Source organism: Lepisma saccharinum, chromosome 24, assembly GCF_977018435.1.
Source record: "Lepisma saccharinum chromosome 24, izLepSacc3.1, whole genome shotgun sequence".
Taxonomy (NCBI): domain Eukaryota; kingdom Metazoa; phylum Arthropoda; class Insecta; order Zygentoma; family Lepismatidae; genus Lepisma; species Lepisma saccharinum.
In genome coordinates, this window is record NC_139252.1 from 53,060,250 (window position 1) to 53,086,737 (window position 26,488).

General features: G+C 39.7%; 1 protein-coding gene across 1 annotated transcript in view; it reads right to left on the minus strand.

The window, feature by feature from the left end:
* Window positions 1–23,103, minus strand: part of mwh (multiple wing hairs) — a 181,767-nt gene extending 158,664 nt beyond the window's left edge. Inside the window, exon 1 of the mRNA XM_083110272.1 lies at window positions 22,766–23,103. The gene's annotated coding sequence lies outside the window, so the exon portion shown is untranslated. The remainder of the gene's footprint in view (window positions 1–22,765) is intronic.
* Between the last annotated feature and the right edge of the window lie 3,385 nt (window positions 23,104–26,488).

Below are 26,488 nucleotides of genomic sequence, written 5' to 3' on the forward strand. Positions count from 1 at the left end.
TTCCAATTAAGAACTTCCTCACCAAATTCGTTGATTGCTCTGTAAAAGCATTAAGGCTGTTAAAGAGAGTTGTCGAAGCGGGAAAATTACCCCTTCCTGAACAACGGACCACACACACACGAACGAAACGAGGAAGGATAAAGCATTTCCAAAAAATGCGAGGGCTGCACGAAAAGTTTCGCACAATTCAATTAGCATTTACACACAAAGGGAAAGTGTGAAGCATGAATTTTGCGTTTAAGACGCAGGTGAAAACGCCGTTAATGCGCCACAATTGCAAAAGATATATCTACAATGGTGCTATCGGCATAATACATATGATTAGAGAGCTTCTATTGCGACACCAAATGTATCATTACGTGGCGTTAATGTTGAGAATTTTTACCATTTACTTTTGACAGTTCAGGAGATGTTTATATTAACAATGATAACAGGAAGATGCCATAGCTACATCAAACTGTCGTTTTCAACTATTTCATCGTTTTCTTCACACGACATTTTGATATTTTAATGACAAGGTTCTCCTTATAACTAAATCCAAACCAGTTCACAGATATATCTTTAATGACAAACGGGGTTATGTCAGATGCTGTGTTCTTACTTAGGTATTGAAATTGGAAGGTATTATTGCATCATGCCTTCATATTGCTACATAATTTGTATTCATGTCCAGATATTATTAGAATGGTTAAATCAAGTAGACTTAGGTGGGCAGCCCATGTGGCACGAATGGGAGAGGAGAGAATAGTTTACAGGATTCTTGTTGGGAAACCTGATGGTAAAAACCCTGTAGAAAGGCCAAGATGAAGATGGAGGGATAATGTTGAGATGGACCTAAAGGAAATTGGCAAAAATGGAAAAGATTGGATTGATCTTGCTCAGGAAAAGGACAGATGGAAGACTTGTGTTGGTGCAGACAACACAAGCTAGAGAGTGTTAAGAATGCTAGAGAGTGAGTGAGTTAGTTATATTATTGCACCTCATAATAATAATAATAATTCAATTATGGTACATTGATTGCTTAAATTCTAAACATGGCTGACAAAATTATGTTAACATTTACACGTTCAATGTTATTTACGAATCTCAAAAGGCTATATTAGTTATATTTAATTGCCACTTCTTACGCTGATATTCTTCCATTGTCATTACGTACTTTCTATGGTTTCGAACGACGACACAAGAAAAGTCCCAGACAAGAAAACAGGTCCACCTATAGTATCTAGGCTTACCAACTTTCAAGAACAAAATTTCGGGAGATTTCTTTACAACCTTTAGATTAAAATGCTCTGGAAGACAGACTTATTTCCTGAAAATAAACTTATCTGTTTATGGTCTTGCTACTATGAATACCAAAGTGAATCAACTTGATTACCCACAATTTGCAAGCAAACAAAATCAATATGCCTAGACAGATACTTCTGAAGCCGTAAACAAAATTCTTCAAAATCAAATACCATACATTTATACCCAAAGCTAAATTTAAAAATTAGCATTTAAATCTCACTGTAATATACCACGAACTAAACCTTTATGAATAAGCACAATAGAGAAGTGGGAAATTCGTCTCTGGGCTATTCGGCGAAACGGGAAGACACGGATTGAAATAAAGCTCTTTCAGTGGCGTACCTGGGATTTTGGAAAAGGGGGAGGGGTTTACATATACTTTTTTTAGTAGTCAGCCCACATTTTCCATCTTCTCCTGCCCTTGACATTGTTTTTTTAATAGAAATACTGGAGCCAAAGGGTGGTTATAATCTCAACCACCCCTCTTTGGGCAAGCCACTGAGTGCATATGTAGTCGCTTTGACGCAATGATGTGTTTAAACTTTCAAATTCTCTCTCTCCCATTTACTTAGAGAATGACTCATTTTCCACGATTTTCAAAATAATATTGTGCATATCAAATGAAAGTAAAAAGATATTTAAAAAATAATAATAGTACTAAATCTCGTCATTCCGGGAGATAACAACGCTTGTTCGGGAGAGAGAGTTCGATTCCGGAAGGACTGGTAAGCCTAGTTGTATCACACCTTGGGTTTTGTCCCCACAAATCATTGATTGATTTGCTTTATTTTACTTCGCCTTTTGTGCCACTTTTGGCTAATATGCGAAGATGGGGATGAGTGATATGATGAAATTGATGAATGGACACTGGCAAACATCCATGCCCAGGCCGGAATTCGAACCCTGGATCCCTGCTGTCGTAGCGCGATGTGCTAACCACTCCGCCACGGAGCGGGCTTACAAATCATTGGACTGTTAAGTTTGTCAGTAAGATTAATGATACGTTTACGATTAACGATCTATATATAATATCAATCAAGGGATTAATTCGACCCATCTTTGATATTGATCATATGTTAATTGTATCATTGGTGTAACAATGCTGTATTAGGTTAACGTAGTACTGCAATCAGTTGGTAAACAAACATGTTCAACAGTCGTTGTGTACTCCAGCATTGCGTGTCTACTCTAGTTGACAAGTTCGCTGGAACGGAAAATGTATGATCGACTATGAGTAAATTACCGAGGATGTTACTGTCGACACTTAGATACATAGCTAACTAATGACGTCACGCTTGAATGTTACGTAACATAACCTACAAGATCCGCCGTAAAAGTTCTTTCTTAACAGCTTGCATTGCACCCGACCACGACCAGGATGAAATGTCATTTCGGATGAGGAAATTAGTCCACGACCTGAAATACGACAGACATCACCAAGCGCGTCTCCGGAAAGACGTAACTCAGCACTTTTTTACAAAGTTGTTGTTCTTCTTCCTCGGTGCAGCAAGAAACACAGGCTACTCATCATGCATTCTAAGTATTTGGCACATTTTCGCGAGGCGGCAGAAAGGTGAACGGGAAATTGAGTGTTGTAAAAGTAGACTCGGGCCAGCCGGCAAGGTTCAGATTCTATCTTCCGTGCCTTAAACTGGTACTGTTAGGCAAATTGTCCACGATCATGTCTTGATATCAAGGAATAGAAGTTTACGTTTGCTTATGCAGAAGTTGTGAGCAGCTTGTTTGGTGTTTTGATTTAATTCTTGAAGCTCTCATTGGCTAATACAAAGAGAATAAGCATGGTGATGGACAATTTACTTGATAATACTTACGCATCTCACTGTACTAGTTACGTTATCGAAACAGGAATAAGAGTCTGTGGTCTAGAGGTTAGCATAACATGCTAGTTATAAAGGGTAGTGGTTTAGAATCACATAATCCCACGTCACGTGAACCATATTGTCATGGATTATTATGGATGAGACAGTGCGAATTAACGGGGGGATGCCGGAGATCCCCCCCAAAAGAATTTATTCCAGGAAAAAAAATTCTGCCAGGGATGTTTTTCCCCTCAAATAAAATGAAATTGAAACCATAGTATATCATTACTTAACTGGGTAGCAAACAATTGAAAAATCATTCTTGTCCTTAATGGTCCAGTTATCAAAAGACTTCACTTCCGAAAAGTAAGCAGCCATGTGGATTAAACTCACCAGCCTCAGCCAACAGCAGACATTTCCACTTATGTTTTCATTGTATAGTGCTAATATTTTATGTGTGTTGAAGTGTTGACAAGAAACATGTAGGTAGGTTAGGAGGACGTTAACTTTGAACTTGGAAACAGAAACTTGGTGAAGTTTTCGTTGTTACTAGTTTGATAATGTATAGGTTTGAGAGTTTTCTTACAATGTAAATATACTGTATCCAAATTTCGTGTAAAATGTTAACATAAAATGTAATGATCCAGGTTAGAACCAATGATATAAGCTACTTAGAACCTCAAGGTAATTGTTTAGTTTACTGACTGGTAACATGTATACACACTTGCATATCCAAAAAAAAAAAAAAAAAAAAAAAAAAACACACCGAGTGCCAGAATTAAAGTTACCCAACTCAGAGCCCTCTGTAGCCTGTTTGAGGCATCGTAGAACTCTGAAATTTGGTGAATCCACTATGCAGACCATGGCGAAGAGGATGGCCATAAAGAAAAAATAGTTCAATTTTCCGCCACCGCGTTGAAATGTGGCGCTGTAATAATGAATATTGAAAAACGTAAGTGATTTAGCCGAGTTATTAATTACAAAGACATTTGTTAGTGGCTGGAAGTTGCGAGAAAATAATCTCTCGTTTATTGCAAGATTGCAAGGTAAAGGCAAATCCATAACCAATTGGAGCAGTTTACGTCATTGAAGTACAGCGCCACATTTCAACCTGGTGGCGGAAAATTGAACTATTCTCCATGGTCTGCATAATGGATTCACCAATTTTCAGATTTCTACGATGCCTCAAACAAGAAAGACTAAACGCACGGCCATGAAATTAGGCGGGTGGCAGAAATTCGCGCTGTTGCCAGGTCGGAGCACAACCCCGTGTGATGGGACGTTTAAGAGAATGAAAGATCTAGTTGTAGAGTTGGTCTTTGCAATCCATGTCATACAAACTGACAGAATTTGCTCGTAAGGTCAGGGATGACACAAAAGTGCCCCGGAGAGAGGTCAGTCTGACGCTCGAACGGTTGACGTTGCAACACAGTGCGCGGGAACCAGCGGCTTTCGTCCCGCTCTGCTTTGCTTTTCCCACATGTGGCACAAGCTCCAATCTGCCAAGCCGCATATTTTCATGGCAGTGCGTTTAGGCTCTCGGCTGTATAAAAGAGCTAATTTGAAACTCTACTGCAAAGGGCAGGTCAGTCGATTAAACGAATCGCAATAATTGCTTAATGCTAATATTAGGAGAACAGAGTAAATAGGTAGAAAATGCCAGTGTTGTCTTGAAACTGACCAAAATGGACAGATCCCATCCAAGAAGCAATTAGCAGCACTTAAGCTGTCGGCCGGTTTATCTCCATCCACTACAATCAAGCGTGGGGCACAAGTATTTGCATTCGGTTACCCCATTCGTCAAGATTAAGCCATTTGCGGTGACGCTTTTAGTTAAATAACTGTACGCGCGTGTGTACAAATGTAATGGATCTAGTTCAGCGAGTAATTACACTACTTACATAATGACAGCGAAGGATCCTATGTCCTTTCGGCATTCGAGGCCTTTTACCAAGAGTGGCTCCGTGACGCTTGCGTTCGGGAAATGAATGCCGGTATTATCACCAAGGCATTACTTGCATTACGAACTGATCTGGGAGCTACATTATTTTGCAGTGTAAACGGAAGAATTAACAATATACAGGCTGTATGTGCACGCACAGAGGTACAGTGGGAGACAGACGAGAAGAGAGAAAACAGAGGGAAGATAGGAAAGAATGGAAGATAGAGAAAGAAACAAGGAAAATAGAAGAGAGAAAAATAATGTAATATAAAAGGTAATATGGAAAAGAGAAAAAGAGAAGACAGAGATTGGAAGAGATATGATATGAAGAAGGAAGATGGAAAGAGAACAGAGGAACAAAAATAATAGGGTGAGAAGGGAGATAGAAAGATAAGGGAATAAACAGAGAAGGGCAAAGAGAAATGTCAAGAAATAGAGTAGATAGAGAGACAGGGATAAGGAGAGAGAATTAAAGGAATAGATATATCGTGACGAGAGTTGACAGTCCGGTTCTCTCGATATTTAAACTCAAACCTCAGCCTCGAAGAGAAGTTGTCAATCTCGTTTGTCTCGCCTTGAAATATTATATACAAAATGTAGATAATTACTTACTAAAGCAAACTAAAAACGTTTTAATGTTAAGCGTATTACACGCAATCTATCTTTTAAATATCCAAGACAGTCTGCCCTTGGTATATTTTATAATATTGAATCAAGCAATTTTCATTCGGATGAACTTTTCACATAACCTACATTTGAACAAGACTAACTGTAGGTCAGCAAATCTCGGTTTTATCTTTGTATAATTCTTATTTCAAATTTCTGGATTCAACTCCTCGTCGTTATCTTTGAGTTAGTGATGTGAACGTTGCCTATAATACACCAATATATTGCATATATTCATGGCATTTTGTGTAGAAAAATCAAAAGCACAGATTACTTGCGAGAGCATGTTCACAAACGGGTTAAAAAGCAACATTCACAGCACGTTAAGCAGCGCCAGCGAGCGAATTCAGTTTCACTCCCAGCTCACGCAAGCGGACAGATGTCGTGACGGTCGGTAAAAATCGACTGCATAATGTTCTCTGGAAGCACACGGGTGTGTCGCGGTATGAAGATTTTTACGGATGTTTCCAGAATGCGTAAAGAGGGACCTTTCCAAATCGCCGAGAGAAATGCAAAGGCAGTAAAAAGTGCACTCATAAAGCGAAGAAGCGAGTCATGCGACGGAGAGGGGGAGGGAAAAAAGGATTCCAAATTAACTCTGCACGAACTGCATCACGGGAGAACGAATTCCTGATGAAGTTCTTACTTTGTGTCGCTTTTCTACCAGCCCCAAGCTAATATCGACAATCAAGCTGGATGTCGAATGGATCGGAAAAAAAGAATATCTACCGCTTTCGTCTTGAAGTTGAGAAGTTACGAGTTCGATTCCAGGGGGGGGGGGGGAAGGCGCACATTGCAAAGCAGTTCGAATCACTAATTACTACTGCTCTGTAAATTGTCAATGAATATATTCATTAATTTTCTCTTCCATTCAACATATTTTTAAGGACTGGGTTTCTGCAGAGGTTGTTAACAGCTTGTTTGATGATTTCTTTCGATTCCTAAAGAAGCTATCATTACGTAAAACAAAGAATAAATATGCTCACGGATAATTTACATTAAACTCACTTTCTAGTATTCTTAAACCCGAAGGTTTATGGCTGCAGCAACACAAGCCTTCCACCTGTCCCTTTCCTGGGCAAGATCAATCCAATCTTTTCCTTTAGGTCCATCTCAACGTTATCCCTGTAAACTGTGATTTACATTAAGACACACCCTAAAATGTTAAATGTCTAATTTATATTCCTTTTGGGCACATACAGCCTTGTAATTGTGCATTACCCTAGGCAACATTATTATGTGACTTCTTCTAGACATTGTACGTTTCTGAAACACATGTAGGTCATGGATTGTTGTTATTTTGTGAAGAGTTCAAAATTTCTAACTCGTTGGGATGTTCCGTGTGCAGTATTATACATTTTTCTAGCCGATTAAATATATCACACATCACGTGACTAACTGCACATGATCCTAAGGTCGTGTCTCAAAGATCAATCTACTAACTTCATTGATTCTCAAACTGAAATGTGATTGACGTCAGAATCTTTCACAAAGAAGTTAGAACGATATCTAGACTGCAACAGAACTGTTCTTGGTAATTGAAATTATTTTGTTATCCAACTGTTATTACTAAGTTCAACAGCACTATATTATTACCGAAGTAGAGATACGATATGGCACTAATTGTTTGTGCTTTAAAATTCCAACACTTGAAGCCCCGAAGTCAAGTTCAAATGAAGCCCACAATATTGCACATTTGAGTCTACGAACATAGCAAATACACACTTAAAGCACCGTTCTGGACGAAGGCTACAATTATATTGTAGCTAACCAATGCACATATTACAAACGGAATGAAAATGTATCCGTTAGGTAAATTGCCGGTGCATAATACTCCCCTAGGGTAAAAATCTGTTCGTTTTGACAGAATGTGCAAGGGGAAACTTCGCGTTTCCAGCACCGTGGCGCGTGTGTGCTCGTCTTGACCTGAAAGTGGACACGGAGAAAGGATGGCCAGAACGGCAAACGAAACACGTTAAGTGGAGACGGGAAGCTTATATGCGTGTATATTTGACGTTTTTTGACCGCAGAGGCTACAGGAATTCGTGCCAGTGTCCGGTTTTCTCAAACGAGGGTTTCTCCTTTCGAAGTTCTAATAGCAATCGACCTCACGCGAGACGAGACCGCTTGCATTCCGTCGATCCGTTGACACTTGTTGCGAGTAGCTCTCACATGCTTTTAACTGTCCAGATGCCGCGGGGGAAATGAACAAGCTGAGAACAAGTTACAGCTGGCTTCCCGTACCATGAACAGTATAATCGCCAAGAGAAGGTATAGAGTAATAAAGAAAAGTGAACTTTGCATTGAATGTCAAAATCTTATGTGCACAAGGTAAAATCCACACAGTTTAGTTCGCCTGAGATTCAGCGAGCATGATCAATGACGTCACGTACATAAGCAATGCCTTCTTTTAACAAGGCCGGTGCAGTGATTTTGTGTACATGCAACGTCGTCATTGACAGGTCGTCGATCGCAACACGATATCGGCATCACAGCCGTAAATGTGGGTTGAATAGTCAGGAAACTGATATAATTTGAAGACAGTTTTCCTTGTGGGTGTAGATGAAGTATATTGCAATGTAGCTCGATTGTGTGGCTGTGAAGCTGATCTGTTCATTTTCATGACCTACCGATGATGACGTCGCATATAAAGAAAAGTATCTGGAAAAAGCTTGGACTTTATGAAGATCAATAGTGTTTCAATTTAAAGTTTGATATATCTAATTTCACAAATACGCATTCCTTGGGAAATCTCGAGTGAAGAAAAAAGACACGGGACGATGCAAAGTGTATGCATCCCACTTTTAATAATCGTAATGTGTCAAAAGTGGAATGTATAGAGATGGGTCCGTCGAACCGTTTATGTGCCCTGGAATTTTCGATGCCTTCTCTTTAACTTCCTTCCTCCCTGTTGAAGGGAAATGGGGAAGAATGTGTTAGCCTTCTTTCGACCTACGCTTTCTTCAACTGGCCCGTACGACCTTTCCTGCGCTCAAGGTCACCCACGCGGCTTACCTTGACACAGACTATTCGACTGGACAGTTACCGTTATACAGGTTGGGGTTAGACATGAAATATTGATTGATTGAAATTAAGATTCTGTGTACGTCAGCACATACACTAATCATATTCGTGAAGTAATGCGAGGACAAGCTTATCAACAATGAAATATACAAAAAGGCACAGAGGCGGATTTATTCCTAGGAGGGCACAGACTAGTGTGTAAATATATAAGATGTAACATTGAAAATATAATGTGCATATTTTTCCAGATGTCAAAAACAGTCCCAGGTAGGGTGCGTTTTAGGTACGGACCGGGACTGGACCTTCAAAGTGGAATCCGAACCAGGGTTGTTAAACGTCCAGAAATTTTAAACAAATTCAATTCCGGTCCAGGAGAGAAAATCAGCAAGCGTAAATGGGTTCCGGACCGTAAAGAACCTTTTTTATTAAAGTATTTCAATTCGGTCCAGGAACCTTTTTTCCGGATCAATTTAAATAGAGTCCAAGTTCCGTATTAAAAAAAAAAAATGTTCTGGTCTTGCTTCGGAACCCAATAGGAACCATAAGAATCTATGGGGTTTTGGGTCATTAACAACCCTGATCCGAACCACTGTATACAACGTACCTTTATCAGAAAACGAACTCAGGACTAGTAGATTTTGGTGAAGTAAAATAGTTCTACGTTCATTTTGATGATAGAAAGAAAGATTTGTGTTTGAGAATTCATTTTCTCAGGAGAAACTGTCTCGCGAACAGAATATATTTGACCTAGAATGTTTTTCCTTTGTGTCATTTGTTAACCACTTAACGTTACTGCTTTGTAATCAGCAGGTCCCGGATTGGATATCCGTGTCGACTTTTTAAAGTGTCTAGTAAAACTAGCCCCGATTAATATCGACTTGTAATAGACTTGTTTTATTCTTTTACTATCTGGAAAAAGATTGAACATTTTTTGATTGATTGATTGATTTGGTGTTTTAAGTTCACTTTATGCACAGTAAGGCTAATCGGGACTGAACCTACAGTTTAAAGTGGGATCCGAACCACTATGTGCCTCCACCGGGTACCGAACCCGTTACCCCTTGATTACAAGGCTACGACGCTACCACTGCACCATCGGGGAGGCCTTGAACTTATTCAACCCCGTGCCCCTCCGATAAATCCACCAATGAAAGGGCTCACATAAAACCAGCCTATTTTTAAGTATACTTGAAGTCCTGATTCGAACGTCACTTCGGTATCTTTGACACAGCTCGAGAGGAAGCCGACGGGACGCGTATCTGGTTTCAAGCCAGCACCTGTGTTCTTGAAAAGCAGTGTTGTCACATTTGCCTGCAGTGTTTGAACATCCATTCATTCACTGCCATGTTATACTCAATTTACTCCACGTAGACTTGACAAGGTGGGAAAGGTTTGAGGGGAGGATACACTGGGCTCCACGTGGACTTGACATGTGGTTGTCAGAGGAAAACTGATCTTTCGGAACTTTCTTTGAAGTGAAGTGGCGTTTGAATCAGGATTTCAACTTGTCCTCCGATACATCCACCTCGTTGGAGCACTAACATTTAGTCTCTATTTTATCGGATATTTTAGGTCACTTTATAATTCCTGGTTATGGAAGCCTGTAAGATGGGTCAACTGATGAACAATATGAACATTCCGAGATAGGCCCAGAAATTTTCGTTTTATAATGCTTCTTGGAGCTGGGTAAGTAAATCTAACAATAATATAAAGTACTAGACATCATGTAGAGGTGAGCGAGCAACAATTTCTTCATGGTAGGCAATTTCATCTAGAAGGGGAACAAAATATATATATAGTATATTTTCCTAGTATTTACTTGGTGAACATTGGTTTGTAAACTCCAGGGTAGGTGAACTACTGACCTCACCCCAAGCTGAGAGTCACTGCCATCTACACGCAAAAGTTGGAAATAACAAAATAGTACATAACAATATCACGGACGTTTCTGGGTTGAAACAATTCTTCTTCTTTATCATGACCCTGTCAACAAAAACCTGTCGACTTTGGACATCGTTTCTGCTATTGAATTTGTATTAATGTTTTCCTTCTAGTCACTCTAGTTTACCAGTATCATATGCGATTATATAAAAGTCATAATTCAAGCTTACATTTTCGAGCATATGCATAGAAAAGCCATATTAATGGAGGAGATAATTCTGATAGAAGGGAAGAGAGAGATATAGGAAATGAAAATTTTAAACGTTGAAAACCTTTACAGTGTGATTTGTTGATTTAAGAAAATAGGACATTCAAGAAATAAATGTGCATCAGGATTTTCATTACCACATTGGCTATTTTCTTGGGTTTTGATATGTATCTTTGCTAGATGAGCTGGCGTACGGACGTGACCCGTCCTTAACCTATTGATAAAAACTATGACCTGCCGTGGGAGTGTGTATAAAAAGAACCATGGGTCTTTTGTAGTAAAGTCTGCTATCCATCTACATGTATTACCCACAATTGAAACAATCCCATAACTTTGAATGAATCGTTACAACCCAGAAGTTTCCATGACTTCACATAAAGAAAACAAAACGTCGCTTAAAATGTTACTTTTGCATTTACATATTCTGATATCTGTAGGTTAACGATGAAGAGAATGTGTGCTGAAACAGATTCAATAGAGCATGAGGGCCTCCCCGATAGTGTGGTGGTAGCGTCCTCGACTTGTAATCAAGGGGTCCCGGGTTCGATACCCGGTGGAGGCCCATGGCACAGTGATTCGGATCCCACTTTAAACTGTACGTCCAGTCCCGATTAGCCTACCTGTGCATAAAGTGGACTTGAAACAACAACAAACTTAAAACAACAAATCGATCATTCAATCAATCAATGAAGCATGAAGGTAACCTAGCAATCTTTATGCACAACCTTATTTATTTACTATCTTTCCAATGGCATTACCAGTTTGTATCCCGTGCAAATTTTATTGGGGGAGAAAATTTGATTAATTAGTTTGGTTTATTTTTCTTCGCTTTTCTGCCACTTTCGGGTAATCGCGAAGTAGAGGATGAGTGAATAGGCGCGCGCACGGGGGGGGGCAAGGGGTGCAGTCGCCCCTCCCAATCCTCTCACTTAGAAATTTAGTGTAGATAGATCTTATTACCGTCAATAAACAATATTATTCTATATTCAACCAGACTTAAGTTCCAAGCAACTACGGCGTTTTTATTTCCTATGTAATTGGACGATCTCACTTCGTTCTCCAGCAAATTACTTATTATTCAGGTGGTTGCAGAATAAATTGGTCACACATTGGAAATGAATAAATTTTGTGTAGTTGTTTTGAATATGCTGTACGAAATCATGCTTATACGTAAATTAGTCTGAACCACAGTGAAGGAAAATGGGGGGGGGAGGGGAACGGAAGCTGAAATAATTCTAATAAAGTGATTTTCAGTGGACCCGGGCACACACTATATGCGCCCTTGTTTAGTTCCCATCAAGACAATGAAACGGCGAGATGAAACGAGGTTGTTCTTTCCCCGATTGAACTTTGATCCAAGGCTTTGGCCCTCCATAATCAGAGGGTCTGCGCATGCCTATGGATGAGTGATGAATCATGAAATTGATGAAGAAAGAACAAACAACACTCATGCCCAGACCGAAATTCGTCTGGCATGACACTCACGGAACTTCACGAAGATTGCGCACATGGTTCCGAAAACACAGCTCTCTCACATCCCGGAGCTCCAAATGTAACTTAAAACGTTCGAGATGCGTTCGCACCACATCAGCTTAATTTATCGCACGCTTCCAAGAGAAGCTGTCTCATTAGGAATATTATATACCTCCGATGAACAGTTGTAGACCATTAAAATATCGCGAGCTGTTCAACCACCCCTTCCCCAGTCTAGACACGAGACAAGCGTAATGCACCGTTTCTGCACTTAACAATGGGAATTATTTTGCGTGTTTCTTCATTGTCAACAATGGGAAGAAGGCGAAGAAGAATACAGAAAAAGAAAGAAAAAAACGCTGTGTTGAATACAATGGGGAGGCGTGGTGTGCGAGAAGTTGATGTTGCGGATGAGAAAAAAACATATCTTGTTGTCCGTTTTTTTTGTGTGGGTACAGTGTTGTCATTTTTCATATAGTTACGCGTGGAATATTTTTAGGCATTGCGTGTTTTCTAAACACCAACTTTCTAACAATAGCAAAAACTTCTAATTAAAGTGCGAGTGTTTAGTATTGGATGTGATCCCGGGTAGAAAAGTACTGAATGTCTGACTTTTCAAGCTCAGTTCTAAAAAATATATATTTTTCTAATATTTCGAGTTCGCCTACGAATATCTCAATTACCTTTCTTTAAATAACGCCTACTGTGTGTTTCTTAATGTTTGGGTTTTTTGTTATCACTTGTATCATTAAACCAGAGTACTAAACATGCCATTATACATTTTTTCACTCTTGCCAGACGAATTTTAAAAATCTGTGGCGATGTGATAAAGTCTGCCATATATTATACAGGCGCAAGAATTATTTTTAATTCAAGCTTGTCTTGTATTGATAAATTAAATGTTTTAAGGTCACATTTCAAAACTTCTAGCTTTTATTTTCGTTGGATTCATAGATTTGAAAAAAAAATGTCGCCTGAATTAGTTCTATTAGTTTTTCTACACCTGGTGACGATAATAGGACAAGCTGAAAAATTCATAGTGATGTTTCAGCTATTTAATTTTACGTAATATACACAATTTGCTTTTGTCGTTATCGATGCATATATGGAAGTTTATACTACTATATCGAAGTATAAATTACATTAATAACGGGCTGTTTGTGCTTTCAGTTTCGACAACTCGATAAATAACTCAAAGAAATCACAATCCCCAAAAATCCAATACATTACAGTTTGTGCACGAAATACAATATCACTAGCAATCGTACAAATATTACACTACACAGTAAAATGATTCAAGATGTAACACACATACGTACCTACAGAAGCCCTTCAACACTTAGCTTTAATAACTTTAAGCGGGAAATAACATTATTTGTAAAATCGTATTTCAGATACGTAAACCTAACGTCCTGGCCGTAGCTTTGGTTAAATATATGATAATTAAAATATGTCTTAAGAACCACAAATTATTATTTAAAAATCGGCGTGAAAGTTTAAGTGGATATTAATTATAACTAAATCACAGGTATTTTCAGAGTGATTTTACGCAGTAATGGCAAATAAACGATTCAGGTTAATGCAAGAGTGTTTTGTGTAAGTTAAAATATCACAAAAAAATGTGCACGAGTTGAGGGCATGAACAATTTCGGATTCGTTCTTCGCTTGGCACAGCATAACGACATTGCTTTACCTTTCTTCTTCCTCTTCTCCAAGTGTTTCGTAAGACTGACTTGGCAACGCTGAAGGTCTTGTTGCCTTGTAAAGAGAGTGAATTCTATTGTACGGTATGCAGAGTGAAAACAATTTCACACGTAAAATTTCTTTTCGCACCTAACACTGGCGACACGTTGAACTGTCCGTCTTGTTGATTTGCATGGGAAACGTGCTTTGGGACGCGTTTTGCCTGTTATCTCTTGCGTTCGACGATACATTACGCCATTTCCATTGACAGTTAGCTGGCGCAAGCTCCGCTTTGGGAAACGCCAAACGGAAGAAACATGGCGCAACCTACGATTATGTTCTCTCGAGCCTGTTAGATTCAGGTTGCACCAGATATGCAAATTTACTGAGAGAAACAGCACGTATGAACGTGGTTTCTGGGCAAACAATTTTCCCGTTGTTGAAATATAACGTTGGTTGCGAATTGAGTGAAACGGTTTCAGTGTAATAAGACTTAAATAACGCCATTGACAGCAGTGTGCAAGGGGAAGAGGGGACGGGGGACAGAACACTGAGAACAATTTTCTTAGGATCTGACCTAGACTAAACTTTATAAAAGGTGGTTTTAACCCAGCTATTCTACAGAAATTGAAACGGTTTCGTACATCCTTATGGAATAATTATGCGCGCTACGAAAGGTGAAATCGAAGAATTGAAATGAAACGTGAGTTTGCTGCACGAATGATAGAATGAACTGTGTAACTATCAATACAAGTTAACAGTATACATATGGACACAAGAGTTTTAGATATAGCGAGAACTACATTTCCCTCATTTTTCTCTTGAATCCTACGTGTTTGCAAGGACTGGATTTTTACTTCAGCTAATGCAGAACTTCTCAGAGTGCTTTTGTTTCAATTCATCAATCTTTAACTGGGTAAAACAAAGAGATGGGGCATTGTGATGGTAATACTTATGCAATATGCATCACACTATACGTAGATAGTTTTGTAAAACATTGTAAGGTTATGCATTGTTAGAATGTGTTAATTTCTTTTATTGGTCAAAACATTTGCTGACACTCGGCAAACAAATAGGAACCCATTGACTAAAGAACGATTCCTTAGATTACAATGTCAAGAATGTTTCATATTATTTTTTATTCCTTGCACGCACAGAAACAAGTTTGGTGCATGAAATTTTGTAACTGAACACTAAAGTGTTCGTCTCAGTGGCGTGCCTAGGAGGGAGTGGGGTTTAAACCCCCCCCCCCCCTACCTTTGGTCCAGTATTCCTAAAACAAATAACGTCCAAATGCAAGAAAAGATGGCAAATTGACTGACTACAAAAAGTATTCGTAACTCCACCTTACTTTTCGAAAATCCTCTGCACGCCACTGGTTGGTCTCAATGGAAACATTGCCTCGATGTAATTCGTCTTTGACCCTGTAGAACAGTACATTTATGTAAATTCTGTGAGACAAGATGGATACAAACTATATTATCTATCTCCTCCCTGTGAGAAATTTGGGGGCACCAAGGGGCCTACTTCCTCCCCCCCCCCCAATACGTTTCTTGTACAACTGAAGTCAAGTTTATAAGTGTGATCAGGACCTATCAGTGTAAAATGACAAGAATGGAATAAAAATAAGTATTTGTTTCATCTAAATATGACAGCGAATATAATCAATATTCCAGACTGACAAATGAACATCTATAGATTTGGCTTGGTTACTGCCTAGTGCTTGCCAACTTGCATCACTCGGGTTAAGAAATGAAGGTGTAGATGTCGCACTAAGTACCAGGAGAATATTTTTACTCAAAATGCTTTGTTTTCTCGAAGTATGAATTGTTGTAGAATTTTGTTTTTGCATCAATTTCCATTATAAAACTAGTTGGAGAGTTCCAAATGATTTCAGAGCAATTAAAATACGTATTAACCACGAATTGGCCTTCTCAAGAAAAGTTAACGTCACCCTAATACAAGTTGGCCAGGCTTGCCACAGAATAACAGACGAGAAGAATGATCTCATACTGTGAGTATCTACGATATCTTACAATTCACAGGATCACTATAGAAAAGGAAGTTTTGTCTGTGCACAATAATGAGGGCACATTTGAGCATGAGCATTGCGGCTTTGTAGACCTCCAAATACTTTAAATATACTCATTAGTTGGGAGGAAACCATAAATGCACTTTCGATACGTTTCCAAGCATTTCCGAAAGCCATTATACGTTCTTCAAGAACATTACGCACTCCAAGTACTGTAGCAATTATTAAAAAAAGCTTGCATATTTTTCAGTAATTACGCAATTCTTTCCTCTCCTTGGTTTACAAATATGCAGAGGGAAATATGCTCAACGATTATGCAAGTATTCTTTCCTCAATAGCACATGTAATCAAGAATGTATATGTATGCTTGTTTTTTTCTTCACACGCTGTTGCTTATGCTATAACCGTGTAACGTCTTTGGTGCCGATAACCGCCGGAATGCCCGCCAGTGTAGCCAACCTTACGGACATCCCTCTAGGTGTTGGATTGTTAAGGGTGGATTTTCTCAATAGCCAAACCGTGAACATTATTATTATTATTAGGGGTAATGTATCGGTGTTAAACTACGTCCGTATAAGTAGAGTGATTCATTTTATCACGCTGTGAATTTGGCAGAAGGGAACTTTCTAGCGGATGCTACAAAGCGTACATCAACACACTGTCACTTGAGAATCACAGGTGGCTTGATTTATTTCGTTTATGTTACTTCTCTTTTATGCCACTTTTGGCTAATCGCGAAGATGAGGATTAGTGATGATTTCATTAAATTGTTGAAGATACACACTCACAAACAACACCCATGCCGGAATTCGAACTCGGGACTCCTGACGTCGTGGCGCGCTATGCAATAACCATTGTGCCACGAAGGTCTGTAAAAAATAATTTGTTGATATTTGTATTAGGCTTGAGGGCGTAGGGCGTCTGACTGCTACGCGGGAGACACGGGTTCGATTTCCGGGGTGGATCGGAATTTTCCGGCCTTGCCGCCGCATAAAGCGACTCTGGGGCTCACCCAGCCTCAAATCAATGGATACCTGGGGGTAAATGCGACCGGAGCATGGTGCTGATCACATCACCTCCAAAATGGTCGAGATCGAGAATGTGTGGGGCCTTACCCCCACATCCCCTAAATGGCACGCTGCTACATGCACGGAGAACTTTTGTATTAGGTTTGCAACACTGCTCAGCACAGGCACTTACAATACCAGAGTCACGATTATCAGACATTGTGTTGGATGGTTTGCAAGGGCAATAAAAATTGTTCGCTATTCTTGTCGCAGAATGCAATTAATGCTTGGAATGACAAAGAGCAGCGTTTGTTTGTGTCTTTACTGCCGACTGCGGTCCTTTACGACGGGTCGTAATAATATTAATTCTGCTCTAATGCAGCTCCTTGAGTCTATACCAAGGAGCCTCTTCCGTCATATTAAGAGGGCGCTCTTTTCAAAGGGCGTATTCATCCCCGGAGAACAATTGCAAGGTTACGGGAAGATGCAAATGCGCTGTACAAAGAAGTCCACAGAATTTGACAGCACAGTTACGTACCCAAGACACAATCAGACAACATTTCCTGGATCTGAGGTGGAGGGGGGGGGGGGCAATAGCTTCCATTGACTTTGTCTATCGTTTCCTAGTCTGGGTTTGGGCCAATAGCTAGGGACAAGGCAGGTATTTAGAAATGTATTTCCGGGGGGGGGGTCCGAACCTAGTGACTCAATAATCATCATCATAATAATAATTATTATAATGTTGTAATTGAAATAATTGCATTAAATAAAATTAATACTAATTACAACTTATAAATTAATATTGTATTATTATTACATGATTAGGTAAAGAGACGGTATAAGAATAAAGATATAACAGCACATATTCATATGTAGCTTACCTGTAGTTAAGATGGGAATAATTTATATAGGAGAATTGAATATTTATTGAATAACAAAAACAATGTTAGATGCAGTTGGAGGAAAGTAAAGATTCTGATTAATATTTTATGCACATTATTATGAGTAGTAGTGTCCATAAATCTTTGTAATGTCATTCAAAGCTGGGGTGTAAGGGGTGCTCCTTCCACGTAGGCGCCCAAAAGTCAACATCACTTCCACGTAGTGCACCCTGGACTGAAGACTAACGAGGCTCTGGCGACTGGCCCCATGGCCAGTATAATTTTGTGTGTGTTGTCCTGTTTTTTGTCCTTATGTGTGCTGAGTGCCCGTTTACAGCCTCAGCTTTTAACAGAAGTCAGAAGATTTTTAGTTCTGCAACGTTAGAGTTGTTATTTGTAATGATAAGAAGCTGGCGCCCGTATAATGTGAAGGGTTCAAAATAGCCTAAGTGCTGACGCACCCAAAATTTTAAATTCAAATTCATTCAAAGCTGTATGATCCCAATATAATCCTTGACTTTCAATACGTTCAGAGGAAATTTATAACCATCGATTATGCAACAAATACTAATCAAGCATATTTTCATCATTTAATTTTAGTACTTGGCAATCAATCCTTTCGGGGACCCCCCCCCCTCCCTCTAAATATGTTCTTGCTAGGGACCTTGGTTTCTTTTTGAACACCGAAAAATGTTAATTGCTGCAAAAAGTGTTTATGTACGTACAGTTACTGTACACTCACCTCAATTAGCACTCCGGCAGTTTGTTTCTTTATACAGCATATTTGCATAATATACAATTCAATCTACAGATGTATCAATATACGCTGTATAAAACACACCTTATTACCTGACCCTGTATATGTACGTAAGGACAAGCAAACTGTCCATTATGTTTATTCTCTCAGTTATATACAAATTTACTTCTTAAAAACCAGTAGGATGCAAAAGAAAATTAATAACAATAATCATGGGCAATTTGCGTGGCAATACTTGTACATCTTACTGTACCACGGTGACATGTTCTGAACGCATTTTTACATCCATTCGAAATAGCGAAATAACGAGAATTTGCCACAAAAATGCGAATTGTGACCTTTCTCGCGAATTTCAACATTTTGTGCTTTCAAAAAATAAAAATACCACGAAGATTCATTATTCTCATGTCTTATGCTTAAAAAAATCATGTGTACCATATTTATGGATAAACAACGCGCACGTTTTCCAAAATTTTATCCAAGGAAGAGTATGGTGCGTGTTATATATGAAATAATTCCGTGAGGTACGTCAAATGCCGGTACATGTATTTTTGCATCACCGAGGAAAGTGCCAATAGTTTGACGGAGATCGAGTGCGCACCTACCGTCGCACGGAAACCGTAACATCGGTTAGTCGCTCAAGACGCATTATCGGTGAAGGTGGAGCCATTTTGCTGAAGATCGATTGGTTTTTACTACTTTTGCAGTTGGAAATCACCTTTATATACAGCATTTTGGTCCGACGTGCAGTTCGACGGACATTGTACAAAAGTGCTGTACAAAGAAGCGAAATGCGGCACTAGAATGTGAGACAATTATACAGTGGGAACGGATGAACGCAACTCCTTCAGGGGCGGACCGAGGGCCGAGTAGGGGAGAGGGTTAATGTCAGCTATTCATTTAATCAGCTTGATTGCCACAGTTAAAAAGAAGTTTGTCATTAATATAAAGCAAGAATTGACATATTACACGAGACACAAAAGTCAAGGATAAAATTTCAAGACCTTGACATTAGTCGACTTTTCCTCGCAGTTTCGTAATTCGAGAACACGCTGGCCTCTTTCACAGGCGCGCGATTTCTTAGCATAAGCTTGCAACACTGGGCAGCAGTCTTCACAAGGGTCTTTTTACTAGCTCGAAAAAGATATAATTGTTTAACTCGAGCTGTGTTCTTCATTGCCAGCGAATTAGGATACATTGGCGGGTAGGGTCATATATAATTGGGAGGGGAGGGGGCAATTGCCCCCTTGTGTCGTCTCTGGAATGCCTTGCATAGAATCTTCCCATATTATAATGTTTTCTTTAGACAGTATATACTTTAAATATTATGAAATAATCCGCACACTATATGCTTTGATTGATTTTGTTTCCCATTCCAGTCCGGTCCGATATAATAAATGCCAGGGCCCGGTAGCAGGCCGCGGCCCGGCGATTGAGAACACTGATCTAGACAACAGGAAATTAAAGCGCGTTAAAATTCACATAACATGAATTCTCTGGAAAGAATTCTAAGCAGATGTAATTTTCCAGTATTTGGAAATATGATATCAGTTTTTCGAATGGAGAAGAATTTTCGAAAACGGTCCAAGGTCCAATGCGGCGCGGATGTAAACGAATTTGAGTTAATGTTTTAAAACGTCACCGCTAGATGTCAGGGTTCTACTGACGTAACATTTCGTCAACCACAATTAAGGATATTTGTAAAATTGACTTCATGACCAGTGAACAAAATTCACAAAATTTGGACCACTTGTAAGGAGATAGAATCCACCATCCACTCCCACTTAAAAGTGAACAAAAAGCATTTAGACTGTACTATTTACGTTGCACTTAATTATTTGCAGTTACAAGTGTAAGGGTGGGAGTTTTTGAAGTTACAAGTACAAGGATGTAATGATGGTGGTTTGATAATTGAGGGATATTATTTTCAAAATTTCCAGTGAAAGAAAGTAGGCACACACTAACATGCATACCACCAGGGGTTAATCTAGTACTTTCCATCGGGGGGGGGGGAGGGGGATAAGGTTCGAATTTAGGGGTGTAAGGGTACATTTAGAGCCAAAATTACCAAAAACAGCATTTTTGAAAAATTTAGGGCGTGTAGATGAACTTTCTGGGAATGTTGAGGAAATTTAGGGGATTTTGGGTGTGTGGGAATAAATCACTGTATACCACAATTACATTATAGTTATTCTCGCTAAATTACTAGTTTCATATTTTCATCACTACGATCATCGCCTAGTAATCTTCAACGGCCGCTTTCTACTCTATGCACTGCTACTCGTTAATTAGTACAATAATTATGAAAGAAGTTCTGTGATTCGAACACAATATATATGCCCTCGAAACGTTTGAAACCGACGCCGATTTAACCTGACTGCTAACTCGGGAACAATTGTTCCAATCACGTCGCCTGGAAAGCTACAATTCCTACTTAAAAGTTCTGTGAATAGTTCTACAAATGATTTTTCAGCATTGTGAGGCTGGGGGTGGGAGGGGGGACGATCAGAGGCGTACCCAGAAATTTCTGTACGAGGGCAGGACATTGCTTAAACTTGAATAGTAGAACAATATTAAAAACAATTATTGTAATATGAAAATAAACAAATTTTACACTAAATTTATTATTACTACGGTATAATTTAACAATACAGGGAATTTCTCCAATTTGTTTGAATTTTCGGTTACTTACTAATTTGGGTCTCCTAATCACGAATCTGCACTTAAAAATTGGCGCTCACGTATAAATTTGGCGCTTATTTGGGGTCAGGTGAATCCGGCCACTTTCTAACATGCCCTTAACAGGGAGTCTATAGATATAGGCCGGGCCGCGATAGCGGTTGGGGGCGGTAGGTCGATTACCCCAGGGGCGGAGCCCGGAACCGCGGGAAATTTGGAAATCGAGGGTGTGGAAATAAGAACTTAATTTCGATTATTTTGCTATTTCCACGTGTGAGCGCCAAATTTTGACTGCAGATTCGTGATTAGGGGGCCAAAATTAGTGAGTATGCCGAATTTCAAACAAAATGGAGAAATTCCCTGTATTGTAAAATCGCTCCATTACTACTACTATTATATCCTCGGAGACACATTTCGACTCGATTCACAACTGTTTTTTTCCCATTTTTACATTGTATACAGTTATGCATAGTTCTCCTGTTTAGTTCCCGTTCAACAAAAAGTTTAAAAGTTATACGGAAAAGTTAATTTTGTTTTACATCTCACGCGAAACTATAATTTTTGAAATTTTGAAAACTGTGGAGCCATTTATACTTTGGATTGGTAAGGTGCATATAGCACCGTGCCATGGAGGCACATTTAGGGGATGTGGGGGGTAGGGCCCCACACATTCTCGATCTTGGCCATTTTGGAGGTGATGTGATCAGCAGTACGTTCCGGCCGCCCTTACCCCTCAGGTATCCTTTGTTAGGATGGGTGAGATTTAAAAAATAACATTGTACTACATTTTATACGGGGGGTTATATATGGGCTAGAGGGAGGTTATGAGGCTCAAGAACACCTCCCCCCATTGAGTACGCCACTGCATGGCAGTTTTTACTGTAATTACTCCGTTCAAATAGGAAGTAAATGAACTTTATTTATGTTATTAACAATAAAAATTGCAAGCTTGTTTTTTTGTTGAAAAAATTGTCAGTTACCAAGGGGACTCGAAGGACCGGTTCGACCCCTCCCGACGCCCATGGGAACGATTCTTCCACTATCCTCCCTTGTTATGGAGATGAAGATCCCGGTTTATCATCATGCTGCATCAAGGAGGATTGACTCCCACCTTTTCCTAGTTAAGAGGCCTGTATTTACGCATTTCCTTCAATTCATTCCAAGTATCACATATTCTACGGCAAAAAGGGGGCGTGCCCAAAAGGGGTTGGTGGGGCTCATAACCCCCCCCCCCTTTACCCAGCAATCCTAAGTTAAAGGTAGGAAAAGGTGGAACATTGGGGCTGACTACCAAAAAAGTGTACATAGCCCCTCACTTTCAAAAACCCTGGGCACGCCACTGAACTAGAGCTAAAAAAAACTTACCGCTTAGCTCTCAGGGCTAGATCCTAGTGCTCCTACGCTCCCTAGTCGTGGGTACAGCTCCTCGCACACACACACACATGAACCACAACACACGGTAACAGGTTAACGACTCTTGGTTTTAAGGTACCGATCGCATTGAAATCACCAGCGACTTTCGGAAGTTTGGACACAAACTAGAGTGAGACCCTGTTCTGGATTAGCTGGCAAGCCAACGGTCGCATTTCTGACAAAATTCAGTGAAAAAACAAAGCTAAAAACAACACTGTACACTAGCTTGTCGCGACGTTCAGTACCCACGGAGCACGTAGCAGACAGCGCGGCCCTCTGCCTCGCTGCAACGTCTGCGAGCGACTGACAGTCAAGACTGAACCTGACGCCTCAAGGCTTTTCGAGCAGGCCACGCAAGATGGCGCGCTAAAGGAAAAGATACGAGGCAAAAACAAGCAAGGATAACTTCAACAGCTGCTAGCTACTGAAGCGTGAAATGTTCATTTTTTTTATTTCCTTTAACCTATCTCTTAGCCAATCTTGAAAGTACGAAGAGGAAACGCAAACTGGAATGAATATTGAAGAGTTTATTCATGAATCAATGAACCAAAGGTTTTTTAAAAAGGAGAAAAAAAGAATCGCGATTTCTAACGGAGATAAAATTACTCTTCCTTGCATTCCTAACCTTTCATGATTTGATCTGAAAATGATAGTGTGTACACTGTGATGATGCATTTTCTCTTTCCGGAATTTTTAGTCTTAGGAGCACGGAATGGACTTGAGCAATTGAATGGGGCAGAATTTATCATGGACGCCGCGGGGAAGGTCAAAGCGGGCTCGGAATAAAGAAAAATTGCGTCTTTATTCTAGCTTCTTGAAATTAGTAACTCTTGTCAGTTTTTCTTTACTTGTATCTTCTTTCAAGCTTTCGAACTTCTTGTCTCAGTTTCGTACTTATTTTCTCCCTACTTAATCTTTTCTATTTCTATGTTTTCCTTTCGTTTCAGGCAGTGATGCCGAAAGGGGGTTGGTGGGGGTATGAACCCCACCCCCACCCCTTTGGCCCAGGGGCGATTCCTCCATGTAGGAAGTAAGGAACTTCCTACAGTTCATTTGTACTTACAGTGACTCAAAAAAGTATTCAACTCACCACAGGCCTCCCATGGAAACATGTACAACAAGTAGAAAACAAACGAAGGTGGAAGTACATGTGCACAGACGTTTAGTGCATACTATTGAGGTACAAACTACACAGAAAAGAAACACATTTAGTAGATGACAGAATCAGTACAGAAAAACAAAAGACAAGATGCGTAATTGGAGCTCAAAAAAGTATTCAACTGTAATACTTGCGGGATACAATATTAGGTGTGCGTTACATCCTTAATACCTGTTTGGACCCCCTTTCCTCTTGATGATTTCCTGCAACCGTTGTGGGACTGATTTCACCAAGGTATCTGTTGTTTGTCGGGTAATCTGCCCCATTCGTCCAAGAAACGTGCTTGAGGTCGTTTTTGTTGAAACTGTGGTGTTCTTGGATTCTTTCTTCGAAAATATGCCATACATTCTCGATAGGATTAATGTCTTGCGATTGGGGAGCTGTTTGCATCCAACGTGGGGTGTTGTACGATAACCAGAGCTTGGTGTTGAGGGCAGAATGTTTCGGGTCATTGTCCAGGGCGAACATGTAGCCACCAGTAAGCCCCATAATGATCACAGAGTTGGATAGGTGCGCCTTCAAAATGTTGATGTAACTTGTGTGGTCCATTGTACCATCAATGAAACACAAATCCCCCAACACCATTGGCACTCTTACAGCCCCACACCATTACCCATCTCCCACCGTATTTTGTTGTAGCTGTGAGATTTTTCTCATCTAGTTCACAGATCTTATATAGCCAAGCAATCATGCGCCCATCTGACGCCCCATGGCTCAAATTTCATTACAAGTACATAACATTACAAGAAAGAATTACAAATGGGCCAGTCTGGTTTTATAAATATTTTGTAAATTTTACTTAGATTAATGTGTAATACACACTTTATAACAATTTATTTTTGTCAAGCATAGTTGAAAATTTTAAATTACAAAATTGTCTACTGAGAGCATACTGCATATTTATTTCGTTATTCTTAACCTCTTCTTCTTTTACTTGTAAGTTGTACTCTGTTAACATATTGCAGGAAATTTCGGTTTCCCAAATTAGTAGTATAGCTCGACCACAAGGAAAAAAAAAAACCTTCCGTCAAAAGCGTTCGCGCACCTTCCCTGCCGTTCTCTGTGCTCGGAGCAGTGTTGCCAAGTCAGACTTGAAAAAATCGGGAGATTGTTCCTTGGGAAACCAGAAGATCTGCTTCGAAATCCGATGATCTAATACAGAGTGTCCGAAAAGTCACGCAACCCGGTGTTTACGACCGTATAACGGAATAGCGAAATGGAATGAGAAGAAACGCTTTCTGCCAAGAGAATGCTCTGTATATTGGGAAAATTTAGAGAGACAAACATATGTAAGAACATGCATGTTTTAATAACAAATAAGCAAAGTGTTGCCAAAGGCGGAAAAAAAATATTTGCAAATCGTGTATATTGATGCACAGAACTCATTGAGGTAAATTATTGCAACATTTCACAATACCAACGAACAATTTGGATGGCCATCTAATGAATTTGACAGAAAAAGAACTTTGACGAAGTTTCAAAAACATTGCAGAAAGGAATAAATGGGCTGTTCCAAAAATCGATGTTTTCACAATATTACGAGGGACACTGGCAACACTGTTGGTGTCACGTGTCACTAACAGACGTGTTTCACCTCAGGCTATCACACTACGGCACTTTTAACGACAAAGGAGAAAGTTGGTTATTCTCGAACATATGCAATAAATTACATACACCTTGCAACCCTGAAATGTGGTTTCAATTGGATAGGTATGTCAACAGCCAAAATTCCAGGCATTAGTCGACAGAAAACCCACATCAGTTGCATGAACTACCCTTGCACTCTCCGAAAATCGGTGTATGGTGTGGAATATCGCGACGTCGTATTGTGGGACCGTTATTCTTTGAGACAACAGTGGATACCGCTGTGTACGGGGATCTCATAATGCAATTCGTTGCTCTCCTGGAAGAAGACGAACGTGATTCTTAGCTACAACAAGATGGAGCAACTTGCCATACATCTAATGACTCTCTTCGTACGCTGAGAGAATTTTTTGGTGATCGTCTAATATCCAAGGATTTATGGCCCAGTCGCTCGCCCGATTTAACATCTGGATATTTTTTTTCTGTCGGGTTACTTAAAGGGGAAAGTATACCAAACGGGACCCAGAACATTGGAGGAGCTGAAACGAAACATTACACAGGAAATTAATAATATCGGTGTTGCAACCCTCAGGAAGGTTATCTGAGAACATGATCAAGCGAACCAACTTATGTATCCAAGAAAATGGTGGACACTTCGAACATTAGCTTTAATTTGTAGTGATACCCACATTTCAGGGTTGCAAGGTGTATGTAATTTATTGCATATGTTCGAGAATATCCAACTTTCTCTTTTGTCGTTAAAAGTGCCGTAGTGTGATAGCCTGAGGTGAAACACGTCTGTTAGTGACACGTGACACCAACAGTGTTGCCAGTGTCCCTCGTAATATTGTGAAAACATCGATTTTTGGAACAGCCCATTTATTCCTTTCTGCAATGTTTTTGAAACTTCGTCAAAGTTCTTTTTCTGTCAA